We start from the raw sequence: 22,406 nt of genomic DNA, 5'->3' as shown, positions 1-22,406 counted from the left end.
GCAGGTTCTTATCTGTAAAAAGAAAGGGTAGAATAGGTGATCTCTAAGGTTCTTTCCAGTTTTGAAATTGGATGATTCTGTAGATTCACCATCACTTTGAATAAGTTATTGGATGTTAATCACAAGCCACATCCATTAGACATAAAATCAGCATCAAATAAATGGGATTTCAATGTTGGCTAGGGTTTCAGTCATGTCCAACTCTTTGTGACCCCATTTGGAGTTTTCTTGACAAAGATACTGGAGTAGTTTGCCATTTCCTTCTCCAGTCCACTCTACAGGTGAGGAAACTGAGGCAAACAAGGTTAACTGACTTTCCCAGGGTTACACAGCTAGTAAGTGCATGAGGCTGGATTTGAACTCAGAAAGATGAGTTCCTGACTCCAGGCCTGGCACTCTTTACTGAGTCATATTCTGTATGGATAAAAGTCACCCATGTATCAAGGAAACTCCACCAGTGCATGTTGCGACCTAGCTATAATTTAGTGGATTGGTTTTAAGAGGGTGCCTGAGGCTCAGAGGGACTACCTGATTTGCTTATGATCATATAGCCAAAAAGTATCAGAAATGGAATTTGAACTCATTTCTTCCTGTGAAAGGCAGCACTGTATCCACTACAAAGTTATTAAGTATTGACATTTTAAGGTCTTGTTTCCCTTCTGCATTGTGTAATAGATTGATCCCAAGATAAAATGCCCCATTGTTTTGTTGTGTTTTGTTTTGGTATTTTTTTTTGACAAACAGGTACTTAAGGGAAGCTATGGAAATGTTGATTCTTATAAAGTAACTGTAGGTGGAAAGACATTTTTCAAAAGCGTGGAGAAATGAGTACAGTGCTCCACTTGGGGTTGAGGAGAGCTCAGAGTGAATCTTAACTCTGTTACTTGCTTAGTTGTGCAGCCACAGGCCATACATTTAACCCCCCTACGCCTCACTTTTCTCATATGTAAATGTAAACGTAAATGTCTGTCTTAACTATCTTGCAGGTTATTGTGAAAATCATGTATCTAAAATGCTTTGCAAGCTCTAAATCATCATATAAACGCAAGCTATTATTCTGAAAAGTTTTAGAGGAAGGTCTCTAACTTGTTTAGTAGATCATTGTTCAAGAATTTATGGAAGGATTTGGGCAAGTATCACATAGAATGAAATTACATGTATGGTTTGTGATCTGAACCATTGTGGATTATTGATGTCAAACTCAAATAGAAAAGGATCCTTTCTGGCCCCAACATGACTTAGAATATCACAAATGAACATCATCTATATCATATTATGTTTTGTTAAACATTTCCCAATTACATTTTAATCTAGTTCTCCAACACTCTGGAGTTTTATGGCCACAGTCTGGCACTTCTGAGAGGATTCCTGAATCATTGAGTTCACAGATCCATTGAAGCATGTCGTGCTAGAAATGCTAGACATTGAAGTTCTTCTCCTGTAATTGTGGCTCTGTGCAGAAGGACATGCTCTATTTTGAAGGCATGTATGACGAATGGATGCCTGGATAGACAGTGCCTACACTAAAGAATGCATCATGGATCTTGGTGACAGGTCTCTGGCTGAGGGTCCTCTCGTACCACAGTCAGGAAGATGGTGGCTGCAAAGAAGATGAAAAATTCACTAGAGTCCATCAACTCGAGGCTCCAGCTGGTTATGAAAGCAGCAAATATATGCTAGGCTACAAACAGATCCTGAAAATGATCACACAAGGCAAAGCCAAATTAGTCATCTTAGCCAACAACTGCCCAGCCTTGAAGAAATCAGAGATTGCATATTATGCTATGTTGGCCAAAACTAGCATACATCACTACAGTGGCAATAACATTGAATTGGGTACAGCATATGGGGGAGTACTACAGAGTATGTACCCTGGCTATCATTGATCCAGGTGATTCTGATATCATTAGAAGCATGCCAGAACAGACCAGTGAAAAGTAAACTGTACAAAAGCATCATGGAATCTCAGTGTTAGAAGGAACCTCTGAGGTTATCTTGCCCAACTTGTAACTGTACTGGTGTTGGTTGTGACATCTCTACCATCTCCAGCGGTTTTTCTTTTGCTCTATAGGACCCATCCAATACTGTATGGCTTTTGGCATCTGGCTCTAATACTTTCCTCAGGATGATTATATGAAAATTTCCCACAAAGATGGATACAAACACGTTAGGCATCTGAGATGGAGAACAGTGCCCAATTTACACTGGAGAATGTGCTGACCAAGAAGTCAATGTGGACATCTGCTTTGGGCACCAATGCAGGTGACTAGTAAAGAAGACAGATCAGGCAGAGTAAATTAATTGGAAACAATATGTTAAGATGCTTTCAGGAATGGCTTCCTGTGTGAACAAGTCAGCTGCATGATGCAAGAGGCTAAAATGAAGTATAGTGATGAGAAAGCAAGAAAGGAGGAGAGAGAGGGAGATGAGAGGGAGAAGGAGAAGTAGAGGGAGAAGGAGAGGGAGAAGGAGAAGTAGAGGGAGAAGGAGAGGGAGAGGGACAGGGAGAGAGAAAGGAAGGAAAGAAGGAAGAAGAGAGAGGGAGGGAGGAAGAGAGAAGGGGAAGGAAGGAGAAAGAAAGAAAGAGATGAAGGAAGAAGAAAGGAAGAAAAGGGAAGGGAAGGAAAGGAAAGAAGGAAGGAAGGAAGGAAGGAAGGAAGGAAGGAAGGAAGGAAGGAAGGAAGGAAGGAAGGAAGGAAGGAAGGAAGGAAGGAAGGAAGGAAAGGAAGGAAGGAAGGAAACTGAGATGATAAACCTGGAGACTTTTGTAGCTTAATGTTAGGGAAAACTACAGTCATCCCCTTCAACAGGTGAGACACATGTGGCCTCCTGCTGTAACATGTGCCAAAGACTGCAGTTTCCTCTCCTGCTTCCCTCACTAAGGGGAGATGAGATGCACTGCTTAATTGAGGCAACTTGAGTAGAGTCACAATGGAAACAAAATTTTGCTCTACTTGCCATTAGAACAGCTTGTTGTAAATAATCAAATCAAAATTAAAGAAAAGCTACATACTGTTCCAATTTTGTGGCAGTAAATTACAGTTCTCATCCAAAGTTGCCCATACCAAGAAGTCTAACAGTTATCAATAGCTTCTGACCACACATGTAGCACCTGCTGTAACATGGGCCAAGCTTCTGACCACACATGTAGCACCTGCTGTAACATGGGCCAAGCATATCTTAGGCTTCTTCACCTGAGGATAAAGAGAGATAGCACGAGTTCCCTGGCATTCTGGCTCATGTGGGCACTTTTTGCAGGAGATTAATAGAGTGATGAGTATTGCATTCTGAGGGATCAATAAAAACACTTTCTAGTAATAATAATTGTTACTGTCTCAATGGTACTTTCAAGTGTGCCCAATGCTTTCCTACAAATAATCTGGTCAGGTAGCTACCATGAGTTTAATTATCTCCAGTTTACAGATATGGATTGTGGTGCAGAAGAGTTCATATGCAAAGCAGCAGAGTCACACAGGCATAGCGGTCAGTCAGACTTTATTACAACTCACAAGGCAAGGGAAACAGGTGCTAACAGGGAGTTGTTCCGGTGTGCAGCTCCCATTCCCCTGCCCCCCTACCTAAAGGCAGCATCCAGTGGGGTGGATTTCACATGTGGAAACATACAATGGCTTATTCAGTTTGGTCAAAAACCTGGAGACCTTCAGGTCTCAATCACCAATGGGAAAATGCTCTATTATCCGCAGTGGAAGATAGTAGCATAACTGGGGCTAATGAAATAAGGGTACTTTTAAACTGACTAATAAGGAGTGAAGAAAGAAGGCAGGGATGTGGGGAATTTAATTCTAACTATGCCAATCCAGCAAGAAGCCAGCAGGAGATACTAATGCCCAGTCCCTGGGTTTATTAATCTTCAGAAGAGTAAAATAATTTGCCCAAGGTCACTCAAACATTGAGTAGTCAAGGTGGTACTAGAAAATCTGCTTGCCTTCCACTTTGCCAGGCTGATACCCAGTTAAGTTAAGGAGTGCTATGATACTCTTTGGAGGTCAAGGTTGAGCTAGATGGGGAAGGGCTTGAAATGCCAAAGAAGTTTGATTTTGGTGCTGTATGAACTGGATCCCTGAGCAAGGGAACGACAGGATCAGACTTCTCTTTAGCAATAGATTATGTGGATGGGACAAGGAGCCCAGCGAGGAGGTTATAGAAATAGCTTATGTAAGGGGTGATATGGGGTTAAATAAGGTTGTGGAGGCTATAGGACCAAGACTATGGTGACCACGTGAGTTGAGAGAAAGTAACAGATTGAGGGATATCGTGGAGGTGGAAATGATAAGATTTAGCAATTGATTGGATGTGGGGTGAGCATGAATGTATAACAAAGTATTAAGTGTGTGCCAAGAGTTGTAAACACTGCGGGTAAAAGTGAACTCCCGGGGCTACCAAATATAGCTGGCTTCACCTTTGCTTTACATTCCATCACATTCATCGTCTTGTCATCTTCCTTTCTGCTCCGTGAAATTCTAACTCCTCTTCTACCTCTTTCTCAAGAAACCATAATCAAAGCAATACTACCATTGCTACTGGAAAGGTTATGGCAATTAACTATGGCTCCACTCATTATCCCTGTGTCGATCCAAACCAAAACAATCTTCCCTGGCTTCCAATTCTCCAATATATATTATCTCTCCCTATGAGAATCTTAAGCACCACAAGGTCTATCTCTCATAGCTTGGGTGTACTCTTTTCCTACCTCTGTTTCTTATAATCTCTTGTTGGTGAGTCGTTTTCAGTCAAGTCTGAATCTTCCTGACCCAATTTAGGGTTTTCTTGGCAGAGATACTGGAATGGTTTGCTATTTCCTTCTCCAGTTTATTTTACATATGAAGAAACTGAGGTAAACAAGGATAAATGACTTGCCCATGATCACAATTAGTAAGTATCTAAGACCAGAGGTGAACTCAGTAAGATGAGACTTCCTGACTCCAAACCTGGCACTCTATCCACTGTGCCACCTAGCTGTCTTAGAATCCTTAGATTCCTTCAAATCTCAACTCAAATGCCACATGCTACCTTAGAACTTTCTCAATTTTCTCAGATGCTAGAGCATCCTCCCCAAAATTACCTTATACTAACTTTGCATCTATTTTCTATATATTTATATGTCTCACATCTGTCCCCCAATGGCTGTGTGACTCTAAGAAAGTCAAACTCTCTGCACTCCAGGCAACTAAGACTGTAAGTTTCGGAGAAGTTACCATCTTGCATCAGTAAAGAGGATTTTCTCATAAAACTGCTCCCTAGACCAATAAAATCACAAATCTAATACCTATTCCTAGCCCTATCCTTATATGTGAACTCATCTCCTCTCTTAATAAAATCTAATATCCTTAAGGTTAGAGATTATTTCATTTTTGTCTTTGTACCTCCAGTACCCAGAACAGTGACTGTCCCATACTAGGCAAATAACAAATTCTGATTGATTGACCAAAAAATAACCCCAAACCTTATATTCTAACCTAGACTGAGAAAAGTAGATTTCAAAGAGTTCATAAAAGGATAGGAAGGACCCCAGGGCCTAAGAAAATAAAGGAAAAAGGAAGCACTTTAAAGAGGCACTGTTATAGAATGGCTAGTATGATGGATTTGGAGGTGGAAGACCCTTATTGAAATTCCAACTCTGACATGTACCAGTTGTTTAATGACATCCAATTCATTTAGCCTTTCTGATCCTCAGTTTATTTATCTGCAAAATGGGGATGATGCCTATAGTCCAAGGCTCATTTGCAAATGAGAAACTATGCATAAGTGCTGCATAAATGCTAGTTTCTATTTAAGAAGGATGAGAGGCTCTCAAAAAAATAAATTCTGACAATGGCAGCACAGTTGCTTTTGATGAGGAAGGAAATGGGGAACTGCTTAAGAAGATCAATGAGGCTACAAATGGAGCTGTTCTCAGATCTATTAAAAAACATGTGCTGAAGATGGAAAGGACAGGTATCTCAGGATGAATAGAGGACTGGCAAGGACCTGTAAGGGAGGCAAAAGATCAGAATAATCAGAAGCTACTTTGTATGGTATTGAGTTTTCAATTATTGGAAGTATGCAAGTCTTCCATGCCTTTAAACTGCCCAGCATCTCTGGAATGAATACACTTCTGTATTTCCAAGTCATAAATCACCTCTCTTCCTCTAAGATGCATCTCAGGCACCATCTTCTACATGAAACTTCTCCTGATATCTCAACTGTGAGTGCCCTTCCTCCTGGTCAGTAAAGTCTCTGTACTATCCCTGGGGTGAGGTAAAAGTATGGAGAACCAGGTATGGAACTAGGAAAAAAATAGGTATGGCTAACGTTCTCAAATGAAGTTTTTGAGAAGACACTCACTAATTGGAAGAGGAAGCTGCAAGGATAGAGGCATCTCCAGGGTGAGAAGCATTCTGGGAAAGAGGAGGAAAAGTCTGGAGAATCATTGTGTAAAGTTATGAGTCGATTATTTTTCTTATGATGCTATATTGCCATGAATCATCACACCACAGTCTCTCCTCAAAAAAACAAAACAAATCATACACGACCCAAAGGTCAAGTGTGTGTTTGGAATAAGGAAACTATAGTTGTTGTTGTTTTAATCAAAGATGACTTCACACAAGAATGGATGAAAAAGTGATCATTTAAGAAATGTATAGCTGTAAAAAGAGATAGGCCAGTCACAAGATACAGGACGAGCACGTTCCTATCCAGAAGAGATGTGCACATCAATGGATCCACTGAAGCACTGAAATCTATATTCCATAGTGTTGTTAATAATCTTTCCCCTGTTACATCTTATGTTTCTTTCACTAGATCTTAAATTCCATGAAGATAGGATCCATGACTGATACTGACTTATTTTGTGCCTCATAGCACCTAACTCATAGCACCTCTGAGGTGTGTAAGAAATACTTTCTGATTGATTGATTAACCTGTAGGCTTCATTTGTCTCTTTTCATCATTTTCATGAAAGGCTGAGTATAATTATTTCTTTTGACTCTTTTCCCCTCAGTAGCTACATTTTTATTTTTCAGCAGCCCCTTTCACACTCTGTTTGCTCACTTTCTTTCCAAATCTCCTGGCTGCTCTTTTTCTAAATAGTGCCTCCACAGCTCTGGGTCTGCTCTCCTATACCCTCCTCTCATTTCTAATTCCAGTCTTGCTGCATTCTTTCAGAAACTGGCTAGAATTTTATTTTTTAATCATCTTCAAGTTGGTGCTGTCTTTTAAACAGTCAACCGTGTGTGGGTATGTTTATATATGTGTGTGTGGGGGGTAGATGGGGGAATGGTTTTCTTCAGCCAAGCTTTAATTTCCTTTAATCAGTGATTACTTCTTTGAGACATAAGCCTAATAAGAATGGAAACCAATTGAATAAACAAGTTTTACATATGCCAATTTTTTAGCATGATTTGCTCAGAGACTTAATGGTACAGTGAGATTGTGAGGAAATTTTTTTCATTAATTTCAATTTTAAAGCCATATGTCTTCTCTGAGGTACATTCTGGAAAACTGTTCTGAGGCAGCAATGTTTTAATGGAGGCACAGGGCCATGGTCTATTAGGCCTTGCTCTGCAATGAGCGTGATGTCATTTGTCTTCTTGTGACAAATCAAAGCACCAGATAGAAGGCCAGACCGTTTTCTGACGTTTGCTGATATTGCTTGCAGCAGTGAATTTTACTCACCCTGTCAAATAACCTAAATTAGGGAGAATAGGATCACAGATTTAGAGCTGGAAAAGAGTTTGCAGGTTATTCAGTCCACACCCTTAATTTTACAGAGAAGGAAATGGTGGACCAGAGAAATTAGCTGACTTGACCAAGGTCAAAAAGGAGACAGAGGTAGACTTTGAACCCAGGACCTGCGACTATAATCCAGTGCTCTTTCCACCATATCATGTTCCCTCCCTATGCTATAACAGTTAACCTAGCCATCCTTCAAGGTAGAGCTGAAGTCCCATATCCTCCACAATATTTTCCCCCATATGTCAGCTTACTGTGTGTATCGTTTATTTCGGTACTTAATCACACATTGTCTTGTAATATTACCTAACTGTTTTTCTTATTTATGACTTGTCTTTCCATATAAATGATAAATTCCTGGAGTACAAGCAGAGACCTGAATCTTTTGAGTCCCTCAGTACCTAGCACGATGGTATTCACATAACAGATGCTCAATAAGTATATGGGGAGGGAAGGAAGGAAGGAAGGAAGGAAGGAAGAAAGGAAGGAAGGAAGGAAGGAAGGAAGGAAGGAAGGAAGGAAGGAAGGAAGGAAGGAAGGAAGGAAGGAAGGAAGGAAGGAAGGAAGGAAGGAAGGAAGGAAGGAAGGAAGGAAGGAAGGAAGGAGGGAGGGAAAAATAGAAGGAAGAGGGGAGGGAAGAGAGGGTTACATTTTTTCCTTATCTAACATAGCTTTACTCCAAGAATAAAGAACTTTCAGCCTTGAGGCCACATGTGGCCCTTTAGGTCCTCACCTTTGATTGAATCCAAACTCAGTTTGAGTCACACTTGAGAACCCCAACCTGCTTAAATCTATCTATGCTCTATGAAATAAATTAGGTTTCTAGAGGCAAGTGACTTTTAGATGAGAGAAGAGCAACTGCCTGGAGTACAACATGGAGGAGGAACACAATGATAGATAATATTTATTATTATTCAATGTACTTATTTAAAATGAAAGAAAATTTTATATTCCATCACATAGGATCAGCAAACAATAAGTAAACATTTATTAAGCACTTATTGCATGCAAGGCATTGTGTTAGGTGCTGAGAATACAAAGGTAAAAAAAATCACCAACCAATCCCTGTCCTCAAGGAGCTTACATTCTGCTGTATATTTATTTTGTGACAAGTTAAGTTTCATGTTACAAGGAAATCTCTAAGCTTCTGGTAGACAGTAGCACAAAGGGGCATGTTACAAAGAAATCTCTAAGCTTCTGGTAGACAGTAGCACGAAGTCCATGGTAAATTATAAAGGGAAAATCACTCCTATAGAATCCCAGAAAAAAAGATAACCCTTCTAATATTTCTGAATTCGTCATTTATGCACATCAATGGTTTGAGGGAAACCTAAAGAACCTTTGCATAGTAATAATTATGATTGGCATTTATATAGTGATTTAAAATTTACAAAGTGATTTAAATATATTATCTCCCAGCAGTCCTGTAAGATTTTATTCCTGGTTTACAGATGAGAAATGTTGAATGATACTTTCATAGTTACACAGTTTGCACATGCCAGAGGTAAAATTTAAACCCAAACCCTGCTAACTTTGAGTCCAGCACTTAACTCTACTCCACACTGCTTCTCAATAATATGTATCTCCTAATATTTCCAGTCTTTCTCCAGGGCCTTCATTTAACACAACTGTCTCCTAAAATATCATCCTTCTGCTTCATAGTAAGCATCATTTATTGATTATCCAAAAACATAGGTGACTTGGAAAGGTTTAAATTGACAGCATAGCCACACCATTTCTGCTTGTTCCCACAAAAAGGAAATGACTATTTCCCTCAGACTACTAATGGCAACTCCTGGGAAGAGAAAAAGACAAATCGTCCTAGGTGCTACCTTGGTACCCAGTGTGGTGAAGGGCTGAGCTGTCTCAATACTTGTAGCTGCTTTCAGCTGCAATCAAACAACTAATGTTTATTTAGCTCCTCTTATGTACCAAGTGCTAGGTGTTAGGGATAAAAATACAGAATAGACCCTGCCCTCAAGGAATTTAAATATCAAATTAGAGAATTTAATCAAAGACGCTTCCCAGTTCTTCCTTCTCCATTTTCCCTTGGGGACCAAAATAATTTCTGGATCCCTTTCCATTTCTAACTAATTTCTTTGCTGATGTTGCCTTGGCATTATTTGCAAGATTCTACCATTTCTACTTAAAAGCCAATACAGTGGATCTATTCTTTTTTTCCTCACGTGCCATTTTAATGGCATCAATATCTTGCTCATGCCCACCTGATCAGGCACATTATCTGACCTGTTGGAGCCTCCGGAGACCAAAGGATCCCAGCCCTGATTTGGGAGGAGATACAGATCAATAAATTCACAAGATCCTCCTTTACATTTGGAGCAGTAGGGGCTTGGAATCAGCCCAGGAATTTCTTAAGCAACTCTTTGCTATTTTCTGCACAAGGCAAGCACTTAGCACATAGTGTTTCTTAGCAATATATCCTGGATCCAAATGATAGCAACTTGGTTTTTTTCCATACATGTCTTATATTGGCACAGGGTATAGCTGTATAAATCTCAAGCCACAAAATTCTGCTTTGCAATTCCCCAGGCTGCTCATTTATTATTAATTACAACTGTTATTTATATAGAATGGCAGAGTTTTATGTCAAGACTAGGGCCCAGCCAGGACATAAAACACTTGTACAAGCAGCTGAATAGTAAAAGGAACCCAAAGGACCTTTGGATGTCCTTCAGTCTCTATCTACTCTTAGCTCCCACTTCCCCTAGCTTTCCCCCACCTCTAAAGGGAGAAACAGATGAAAGTTGAAAAATAAGAGACAGCAAATGGATGGGGGTGGTAGATGAGAAGTGAAAGGGAAGAGTGTCTGGGATAAGTTATTAAGCATCCATTTACTTTCCATGATCTTGCAACGGCACAAGAGCAAAAAAGGCGACTGAGATCAAACAATAAATCATTAAAATGTTAGAGCTACAAGGAACCATTTAGGTGCTCACATCCAATCCCCTATATTTAGTAGGTTAATAAAGTAAGGAACCTCTAGCTAATCAATGAGAAATTGTTATAATACTTCTAATAATGAATAATAAAAATAATTATATATCTAATATAAAATGAATACATATAATAATTATATCTTATATATGATATAATTACATATAATGAATAATAAAAATAATTATATAATCAAAGAGTATTTATTAAGTGACTGCTATGTGCCAGGCACTGTACTAATTATGGGGGATATAAAAAAGACGGTCAAAAGCAGCCTTTGCTCTTGAGGAGCTCACAATCAACATGTGATTAACTTGGTACAAATGAAAAGGGATCTCAGAGGGGAAGGCATTAGTGTCTGGGGAAACTGGGAAAGGTCTCCTGCAGAAGGTGGGATTCCTGAAGAAGGTAGGTCTCCTGCGGAAGGAAGCCAACAAGACTAGGCGGTGGAGGGAGGGGGAGCATCCTGGATAAGTAGTTACATTGTGCCTGCTATGTGCCAAGCACTATACTAAGTGCTTTTTGTAAATATTATCTTATTTGATCTTTACAACAACCATGTGAGGTCGGTGCTATTATTATCCTCATTTACAGTTGAGGAAACTGAGGCAGAGATTAAATGACTTTCCCAGAGTCATACAGCTAGTAGATGTCTGAGGTTGGATTTGAGCTCAGTTTTTCTTGACTCTAGGCCCAGCAAACCACCTACTATGCCACCAGCTGCTGCTTTGCTAATAATAGAACGCATCTTTGCTTCAGTCATTCATTCAACACACATTTATTAAGCATTTACTATTTGTAAGCATTATGCTAAGTGCTAAGGATGTAAATAAAGGTAAAACAAACAAACAATAGTTCCTAACCTGACATTCTAATGAGGAAGATATGTAAAAAAAAAACCCTATATACATAAAAGATATATACAGAACAGATGGAGAGTAACTCAGAAGGAAGGCCCTAACAAAAGAGGGGTGGAAGTACAGACAAGGGAGGAAAGCCTCCTGACAAAGACGGGAAGTAAGCTGAGTCTTGAACAAAGCCGGAGAAGCCAGCAGGCAAAGGTGGGGAGGGAGAATACTCCAGGGATTGAAAGACAGCCAGTGAAAGGGCAGGGAGTCAGCAGATGGAGTGTTCTGTGTTAGGAAGAGAAAGAACTCATATGTCGCTAGGTCATAGAGTAGGTGGACGGAAATAACATGTAAGAAGACTGGGAAAGTAGGAAGGGGACAGACTGTGAAGAGCCAAATAGAGCATTTCATATTTGATCCTCAGGGTGATGAGTTTAATGAGTAGGGAAGGTAACTGGCAAAATTATGTTGGTGCTTATACATGTTGTAACCACAATTTTTTGCATGCTGTCTTCCCATTCGAATGTGAGTTCCTTGAGGTCAGGGACCATGTTTCTGCCTTTCCTTGGACCCCCAGTGCTTACTACAGTACCTGGCATGTAGTAAATGCTTAATAAGCTCATGTTAACTGTTGACATGAAAGGGAGTAAAATATAAAAAGGCTGGAACTATATGAACACAATTACAAAACACTTTTTACACAAATTAAGTCATCTAAATAATCAGAAAAATATCAGTTGCTCATTGGTAGGCTAAGTTAATTAATAAAAATGACAATTCTACCTAAAGTAATTAACTTATCCAATGCCATACCAAACTACCAAAAATATTTTATAGAGCTAGAAAAAATAATAACAAAATTCATCTGGAAGAATAAATCCGGAATATCAAGAGAATCAATGAAAAGACATGCAAGGGAAGGTGGCCTAACCATACTAGATCTAAAACTGTATTATAAAACAGCAATCATCAAGACTATTTGGTACTGGCTAAGAAATAGAGTGGTGGATCAGTGGAATAGGTTAGGGAAATAAGACACAATAGTCAAAGACTGTGGTAATCTATAGTTTGATAAACCCAAACACTTCAGATTCTGGAATGAGAAATCATTATTTGACGAAAACTGTTGGGAAACTGGAAAAATAGTATGGCAGAAACTAAGCATAGACCAACATCTTACATTGTATATACCAAGATAAGGTCAAAATCAGTACATGATTTAGACATAAAGGGTCAGACTATGAGGAAACCAGGAAAGCAAATAATGGTTTCCCTGTCAGAACTATGGAAAATGGAAGAATTTATGAACAAACAAGAGAGAAAACATTATGAAATGCAAAATGGATTGTTTTGATTACATTAAGTTAAAAAGTTTCTTGCACAAACAAAGCCAATGCTGCCAAGATTAGAAGGGAAGCAAAAAGCTGGGAAACAATTTTCACAGCCAGTGTCTCTGATAAAGGACTCATTTCTAAAATATATAGAGAACTGAGTCAAATATGTAAGAATGCAAGTCATTCTCCAATTGCTAAATGGTCAAAGGACATGAACAGGCAGTTTTCAGATGAAGAAATTAAAGCTGTCTATAGTCATATGAAAAAAATGCTCTAAATCTCTATTGATTAGAGAAATACAAATTAAAACAACTCTAAGGTATCACATCATACCTATCAGAATGGCTAACATGACAAAACAGAAAAATGATAAATGCTGGAGAAGATGTGTGAAAATTGGAACACTAATGCATTGTTGGTGGAGTTGTGAACTGATCTAACCATTTTGAAGAGCAATTTGGTACCATGCCTAAAGGGCTATAACACTGTACATACCCTCTGATCCAGCAATACCTCTACTAGGTCTTTATCCCAAAGAGATCATAAGAAATGAAAAGGACCCACATGTACAAAAATGTTTATAGCAGCTCTTTATGCGGTAGCAAAGAATTGGAAGTTGAAGGGATGCCCATCTACTGGGGAATGGCTGAACAAGTTATTGTATGTGAATGTAATGTAGTACTATTGTTTCATAAGAAATGATGAGCAGGAAGATTTTAGAAAACCCAGAAAGACTTACATGAACTGATGCTGAGTGAAGTAAGCAGAACCAGGAGAACATTGTACCCAGTAACAGCCATGTTGTGCGATGACAAACTTTGATAGACTTAGCTCTTCTCGGTAATACAATAATCTAAGATAATTCCAAAAGATTCATGTTGGAAAATTCTATCCACATCCAGAGAAAGAAGTATGGAGTCTGAATGTATATCCAAGAATACTATTTTCTCTGTCTTTCTTTCTCATGGTTTCTCCTTTTTCTTTTGATTCTTCTTTTACAACATGACTAATATGGAAATATGTTTAATATGATTGTACATGTATAGCTTATGTTAGATTGCATGCCATCTTGAGGGGGGGAGGAGAGGAAAGGGGAATATTTAAAATTCAAAATCTTATAAAAGTGAATGTTGAAAACTAAAAACAAACAAACAAACAAATAAATAAATAACAAAAATATAAAAAGACTGAACAGATAGGAAAGGACCAGGTTCTTTAACCAGAAAACTTTACATTTGAACATAGAAGTAATAAGGAACCACTAAATTTTAACATGTGGTACATGAAGAGAATAACATGATCAGATGGCTTTTGGAAAAATTACTTTGAAAACTGAGTGGAGGATGCACTGGAGTAAAGACAGACTTGAGGCAGGGAGATCAATTAGAAAGCCAAGAGGTGTGATGAGACCCTGAAATAAGGTGGTGGCTATAAGAGTGAGAGTAAGAGAGCAGTGAAGATGATGTTGTGATAAGAGTTACATATATAGGGTGGGCAAGAACGAGGATTTAATAATGACACCTGGGTTTTGAGCTTGGATGACTGGCAGGATGGTAGTACCCTTGACAGTAACAGAGCAGTTTTGAAGAGGGGAGAAGAAAGAATTAATTGTGTTTAGGACATGTTGATTCTGATGTGTATTGAGATATCCCAAAGAAAACTGGTGATGCAACATTAGCTAAGAAGAGACGTTAACAGATGTGAGAATCATCTGCTTAGAGATGATCATTGAACCTAATAGAATTTGATAAAAATCACTGAGTGAGATAATATTTGGGAAAAGAGAAGAGGGCCCAGGACAGAGCCTTGGATGTGACATGAGTGGAGAACCAGTGAAGGAGACTGATAACAAGCACTAAGCTAGGTAGGAGGAAAAACAGGAAAGAACAATATTATGGAAAACTTAAATGATCTGCTGATGTTCATAGTGGGGGGGTGGCAGTGTTTCAGGGTGGAGTGGAGTGGTAGCCAAGGAAAGGTAGGAAGTTCAATGCAATGACACCATAATTATCTTTTTATTAATGGATGGGAAAGAATCCTGGACTTAGAGTCAGGAGAAAACTGGGATCAAATCCCTACACTGACAATATGTTTATGGACAAGCTTCTTAACTTCTCTGAGACTCTGTTCTTCATCTATAAAATAAGATTAATCAAGCCTGTAGTACCTATCTCCTAGGCTTGTTTTGAGGAACAAATGAAATAATTCATAGAAAGTGCTTGAAACCATTAAAGAGTCATGCAATGATGATGATTGATTCTTAGCTCAAGATCCTTCTACCAGCCCTATACTAGAAGGTAGCTCTAAGGAATTTATGTTCCAGTTAGTAGATATAGTATATATACTATATATAGATATAGATATAGTATAATTTGAGAGGGAGCTGTGCAGGCCTACCCCACACTATCAACCTTTCCATCATTCATCCTTCCATTAAAGTTCAATTTGTTTGAGTTCAAAAATATCTTTGTACCTTTGTCCACTTCAGGATTTCAAGGAAAGAAAAACAACCATAGCATGAAATAATAACCACTTCCCCAAAAGGATGCAAAGATATATCTATTTACTCCTCACTGCCAAATCTGAATCTAAGAAATAAAGGGAACACATGATGACAATCTCAGAAATTGATTCTATCCAGTACTAGACACCAATTCCAAGTGATATGGTTTGTGTGGGTTTTATACTTAGACAAAGGGAGCTAGAACCTGTTAGAAATTAATCAATCTAGGATAAGTAGAACCTGGTCACCTTGGAGTCATAAACTAAGAAAAAAAACATGGAGCTTCAAGAACTCCTTTGGTGTCAGGGGATGCACGTACAAATCAATCATCCTGGCTGATTCTGTTTAAATATCTTTCCTCCTTCCTCTTGTGGGGAAGATAGGGGCCTTATCTAACCAATCTGCATCATCCTATAAAATGCAAATTCCCCAAGTGGGGAGGAGTAAAAACTTAAGCTTGTTGTCAACTAATATCCTGGTTATCAGCTAGCATCCCAAAAGTGATAATGAGTAGAGACCTGGAGAGTGAGAATGGTACATATAGGATATGAGGTCAGTGATGATGAAGGGTGTCCAATTCTCTCAATTTATCGGAAGAAGGAAGCATTGATCTGAGGGTTGGGAGAACAAGCAAAGGAAATTTTTCTTCCTCCAAGTCTTTCTGAGGACACTGAAATAAATGACTAATTTAGTTCCTGAGCCACAATCAGGGATCTTTGAAAGATCATGAAGGATTAGAGTTGTAGCAGCTTTGCAGAAGACAAAGCCTTTTCCTGATTTAAAAATAGAAAAGGTGAAGAGAATGGGGTCTGTAAATTGTGGGCTACTAAGCTTGACTGATTCTTGGACAGATTGTAAATGCTGTTTTTAAAAGGGGATAGGAAATATCTAGAAAAGAAAGAGGTGATCTCAAAGGGCTAACATGGCTAAATCAAGAATAGGTCATGTCAGACTCACTTCACTTCCTTTTTAACAGTATTACCAGATCTTTGAGGTCATCAGAATGTTGTAGAAAGAGTTTACTTAGATTTTGGCAAAGTATTGAACAAGGTCTGGGTGGAAACATTTTTGTTATCTAATGTGGATTTGAACAAATAAAATAATAAGAACCAGTTTTCTTTGCAATTTTTGCTAACCTTTTGAGCTCTTCAATTAGCTCTTTAGTTTAGTTCTAATCAAATAAAGCATCAAGCTCCTTTTATAGCAGTCAGACTCTGATATATACATATACATATATAAATAGATAAGCATACATATACATAGGGGTGTGTGTGTGTGTGTGTGTGTGTGTGTGTGTGCGTGCGTGCGTGTGCATTTGCATGACCTTGGGCAAATCACATAACCTCTTCTTGCCTTTGTAAAAAAAAATTGTCCTACCTTTCTCACTAGATTAAGACAAGGGTATCAAGGAAAGCCCTGAAATATTTCAAGAGAAAGTTGCTGATTTTGGAATTAGAGCATTAGAAATACATTTGACTATCCTGATATCTACCTTTGCTAATTGTATTGCTGTACAACACTTCACAACACTTTAGTGGTCTGTTACTCCTGAAGTAGTTCTCTGCTGTTTTGAATCAGTTGTGTTGAACAGCTGCAAAACCCCTTATTTATTGCTACTTAAAAATACTTAAATTTAAATGAGCAGAATTTTCAAACACATATTACAGTCCATAATTGAATTCTATCTGGGGTGAAATTATTTCTAGCTTCATTGCATCTCTTTTACAGAGGATTAAAAGAATGAGAAAATGTGGGAGTTAGGTGGGCTAAACCCTTAGGAACCAGTGATATTCAATTGGATAGAGCCTTTCTAGAACTTTTTAATACATTTCTACTTAGAAACACAATTGAAGGCCCAGGAGTATAGTATCCACTTAATTGCATATCTATTTGTATAATTTTTCATGGACTCAATTAATTGTATAGTTGGGGAACCAAAAGATTTCATTGATTTCCAGTGCTTTCAGAGATTTCAACTTTTCAACAGACCAATGATTTCACTAATGTGGGTACTCCTATCCTTTTAAATCTTGATCCATCTGTGATGACTTCTCATCCTGGTCAACTCTTGTCCATACTCAAGATTCAAATGGATCTTTGATCTCATCGTTTTGTAAGTTCCCTCTACTGAGACAGATTTATTTCAATCTATCCAAACGCACCGAGTAATTCTTATCTATGTCTTCCCATAAATTCACCATAGAGGATTCATTCAGGATAATGGAGGTCTCCCTCAATTTCTCCTGATATTTTGTGGTTGTTTGGACAGGCTTGTCTATCCATCATTCCTCACCCTCTCCATATAACTAGTCTATCTTCTTTTCCATACCACAAACTTCCTTGATGACACCTTTTACTCCTATTTTTATGAGTTCCTTTTTGGTTATAGGTTGCAACCTGCTTATGTCCACCACATGCCTTTCCGTTGGTCTCCATGAAATATTAATATTTAATTTTTTTTGAAATGTAGTCCATGTTTTTTTCTGCCATATAGAAACCTAAAGTAGAATGTTGGCATTAAAAATGGAAAGGCTTGCTTTCAAGAGAAAGTAGCTTTTAAAAAAGGCATCGAAACTTCCCAAAGGCAATCCAGGCTTCTTTCCTCCTCTTGTTGAAATCCAGTGTTAATTTGTCATTCTTTTGTACTGTTTTTCCCAGATATTCATACTAATAGACAAACTCTATAGGATATCCAAATGCATGTTGTAATCTGGGCAATAGGCATTCTTGGCTTTTAAAGAGTACATGGTCAGGCTAAATACTTTGAGTAATTACAGATCTCTTTCAGCAGATGCCCAATGTTTCAGGGCTTAACACAATCAGCATAATGTCATCTGCAAACGGGGGGATTTAGAAGACTATATTATCTATGGAGAATTCTCTTTCAACATGAACTCTGTGCTGAACCCTTTATCATAGTGACAATAAGATCTTATATTCTCTACATATTTCAGTCAACTAAAAATGGTAAAAATGTTTTTTGTTCAGTCATTTCTGGCTCTTCATGACCTCAGTTAGAGTTTTCTTGACAAAGGTACTGGAGTAGTTTGCCATTTCCTTCTCCAGCTCATTTTATAGATGAGGAAACTGAAGCCAACAGGATTAAGTGACTTGGTAGCATCACACAGCTAGTAAGTGTCTGAGGCCAGATTTGAACTGACAAACATGAGTCTTCCTGACTCCTGACCCAGCACTCTATCCACTGTACCACCTAGCTATCAGGATGTAGCCTGTTATTAATTATCATCTATGAAGGTCTACTTTTTCCCTATTACCCTCATTAAGGATGCTCTTGATTCATGCATATAGTAGGCATATAGATAGGTAGTCAGTGATTTTTCTCTCCATTATACTTTTGTTTGTATTAAGATCTGAGAAGACTTTTTTTCCCTCATAACTTTGGTATCTCTTTCTCCTTCATATACCTTGTATACTTCCAAAAACAACTGTGCTGACTTTAGGATGAATCTCCTTCTTCCTAAGTTGGGTCTAATACAGATCTCTGTCAAATGGCTGCTGCCAAGTGTACTATGAATGCTAGAACTGGAAGCTAAAGGAGGGCCATTGGGGTATATCTCACAGCCCCATAGGAGTTGCTGAAATCACTGTCCTATGGCTATATAAGTGGGATGTGGTCATGGAGAAAACCGTGGTCTCTGGCCTTCAGGATGGCCTCTGTCAGTTTCTTATGCTGCTTCATGCAAATGCCTTTGTATAGGGCCTAGAAGTTGACACCAGTGTGAGGACGGAAAAATTGCTTCAATAGCTTCCCATTTCCAAAGTCCACATGGATCCTGGCAGGTGGGGCAAGGATTCCCAGCAACTTTGTTCCCATGAATGCATGTCTTAAGAATTTGTTGTGATGGGATGCTACCTTTGTGATTGTATTATAGTTGTTCCAGACTAGGCAGGAGCCATATTCAACCAGTATACTTCTGTCTCCAGATTTTCCCAGGGAAACATCTTTATAGGATAGAAAACTAGAAGATTCCTTCTCAGAGGGAATTTTGGTGCATAGAGTCTTGGGAGGGGGAAGGAGTAGTCTGCACCCAGCAGATAGGCCTGATAGGTGTGAGGACTGGTAGTTGCCTGAGCAATATGGTTAGAAGAGGGATTACCACCCTGGTGTATAACTAAAGTAATAACTTCTTTCTGCTTTATGAAGCCTAGTTTATATCCCTCCATAAATTTGCCACTGATATTTTATCCAACATGCTATATGTGAGTTGGGAAGCAAAATGGGATGGTATGATATGATGAGGGAGAATGACATAAAAAGGTTACTCTTTGAGGGTAATATATCAAAAGGCAATAAGAGAGGGAGACTACAAGAAAGAAGTAGGATGGGCTTTTCCCTAATTGCTGTCTTTCTAAGCACTGTCTATTGGCACTCTAAAGATAACTTTTCTGTCTTGTGAAAGAGAATTTTACAGGTTCAAGGAAATCAAGAGTTAACAGTTTGAAATATCTATCATAAACTTAATGATAGGCATAGAATGAACTCCTGTTTGTCATTTGGTCCCAAGGACAGTGAGAAGTTATTGTGAATGACTATGATCTTTTCTCTGGTTGACTTGCCCTGAAGTAGCCTGATATTGATAGAATTCAATATTGGTTGATGGTGAGACCAAGATTGAATATCCTTTCCGATAACTAAGTACTTTGTTAGGGCTAGGAAAATGGATTCATATAGTAGCCTTAAAAAATACTGGTTGATTGGTTGAAAGTGATTCAATGAATGAAGGTCACCATGATGGTGAAACTTTGAGTCCTTCATGTAAGTAAGTCAATACAGAACTAATTTCATACTGATTGGACCAAAAGAAGAGATAGATAAGTAATGTGGCAAATTGATCATGTCTGGTACAGAGACAAGATGTAGTGGTGATGGAGGACTTCAGCTATCTAGGTACATGCTCGAGCTTCCTTGCTGTCCCAAACAGAAGAGCTAAATTCTTTACTTCTCTTAACAATCATTTGATCTTCTAAAAGCTGAAGGAACCAATGAAGATAGCTTCTATATTGGATCTTATTCTCAACAGCAAAAAAACCCAAAAGGTTCTGAGAAAAAATTGACAGGCTCTCCTGGATGAAAATTCTATAGGGAAAGTTAGCTATGGTAAGAAATTTTTAAAATGAGATTCTGAAGACTCAAAAAGAAAAAAATGTCATTGAAGAAGAATATGGAGAATTGTCTGAAAAGACCCGTGTGAATGCATCAACCAGCTTAGATTTTGAGCTCAGCAATGGATTGTAATTTCCTTGAGAACAAAGACTGTTTGATTTTCCTCTTTCTATCCCCAGGGCCTAATTCAGTACCTAGCACCTAGCACCTACTTACTACATTGTTGATGATTGACTGATACAGTTGATGAAAGAAAGGTAACACTCAGGATGAATATAAAAGTATGGTAAGATATTACAAATGTAGTTATCAGAAGTACTAAATCAAAGAAAGAGCTGAGGCTAGTGAAAAAAAACCAAGATATATAGTGGTTTATTTAAAAAAAAAGCTACATTGGTTTGGAGAAAAGCATCAAAGAAGAGGTAGGAGATAGGGAGCTAATGCTCTCTCCTTCTCCCTCTCCCTCTGTAGCCATGTTATAGTACCACTCCCAGTGGAAAGTAAGCACCATGAGAACAGTTTTGGTTTTGTCTTTATATCTTGAGCACCTCCTACAATTCCTGGCATGTAATAGATGCTTAATAAATACTTGCTAATTCAGAAGGAATGGACAGGGCTTGTGAACAATGATCATGGGTGACAGAGGGAAGATGGAACTTTTTAGCTCTTGTTTTGTTTCCACAGCCAATGTCAAGGAGAATGATCTTCAAACTAGAAAGGACAGAACAAAAATAGCTAATAGGTACATGATATTTGAAATGAGTAAGGAGATAATTAGGGAACACCTAGCTAACCTTGATGTATACAAGTCACTTGTTATCTCAGATAAACTACATCTATGGATGCTGGAAAACTTTCCAGATGTGATTGATGAACCATCTATCAGTTACCTTGGATAGATAACCCCAGCCATTCCAGAAGGCGGAGATGAGGAGAGAGGGCATTTCAAGTATGGGTGCCAGCAAGGGCAAAGGCAAAGGAGATCAGGAATAGAATGTTATGAGTGAGAAAAAGCAAGAGGGTCGGTTTGGCTGGACCATAGAGCATGTGAATGGGAATAATGTAAAATAAGGCTGCAAAGACAAGATGGGTCCAAATTGTGCAGAACTGTAAATGTCAAATAAAAGGCTGACAAATCAGCACATAAAATAACTGTACCTAACAATGTATACAGAAGGGCACAACCATCTACTAAACACCTACTACATGTCAGGAGCTGTTCTAAGCATTTTACAAACATGATTTCATATGATCCTCACAACAACCCTGTTAGATAGGTGCTATAATTAGCCTCATTTTAGAATTGAAGAAACTGAGGCAGAGACTTACCCAGAGTCACACAAGTAGTGAGTGCCTGAAATAAGATTTGAATTCAGGTCTTTCTGACTCTTGGCCCACCGGTCTATTTGTTGTACCACTTAATAGTCCCATTTCTGTCTGCTATAAGAGGGCATGTATGTTTCATTATCTGTTTTTTTCTGATTCTTCGCTTGCTTTTCAACCCTCACAGGATGAATTTCTTTTAGTGAGGTTTCTAGCTGCCTTATTGTAGTTGTGAATATTGTTCCTTTGGTTCTGCATAATTTGTTTTGTTTTCTTTTTCTTTTTTGTGAGGCAATCAGGGTTAAGTGATTTGCCCAGGGTCACACAGTTGGTATGTGTCAGTGTCTGAGGGCGGATTTAAACTCAGGTCCTCCTAACTCCTGGGTCAGTGCTCTATCCACTTCACTACCTTGCCGCCCCAGGTTCTGCTTATTTCATTCTGCATTAATTCTCCATCCTTCATATTTTAAATTTCTTACTGCACAATACTAATCCAATCTACACAGACATATTTTTTCAACCTTTCCCAGTTAATTTTCAACTACATGTTTTCCATTTCTTTGCTATCACAAAGAGTACCCTTTTGA

At 38.5% G+C, this 22,406-nt stretch overlaps 2 pseudogenes; one reads left to right on the top strand and one right to left on the bottom strand.

Annotated features, from left to right (window-relative positions):
- The first annotated feature begins 1,593 nt into the window (after window positions 1–1,593).
- Window positions 1,594–1,941, top strand: LOC110207332 (large ribosomal subunit protein eL30 pseudogene; annotated as a pseudogene).
- Window positions 1,942–18,921: 16,980 nt separating this feature from the next.
- Window positions 18,922–22,406, bottom strand: part of LOC110210347 (small ribosomal subunit protein mS40 pseudogene) — a 142,161-nt pseudogene continuing 138,676 nt past the window's right edge.

This window comes from Phascolarctos cinereus, unplaced genomic scaffold (genome assembly GCF_003287225.1).
Source record: "Phascolarctos cinereus isolate Bilbo 61053 unplaced genomic scaffold, phaCin_HiC Scaffold_2;HRSCAF=192, whole genome shotgun sequence".
NCBI classification, from domain to species: domain Eukaryota; kingdom Metazoa; phylum Chordata; class Mammalia; order Diprotodontia; family Phascolarctidae; genus Phascolarctos; species Phascolarctos cinereus.
The sequence above is the reverse complement of the archived record's forward strand: the minus strand, read 5'-3'. Positions and strand labels throughout refer to the sequence as shown.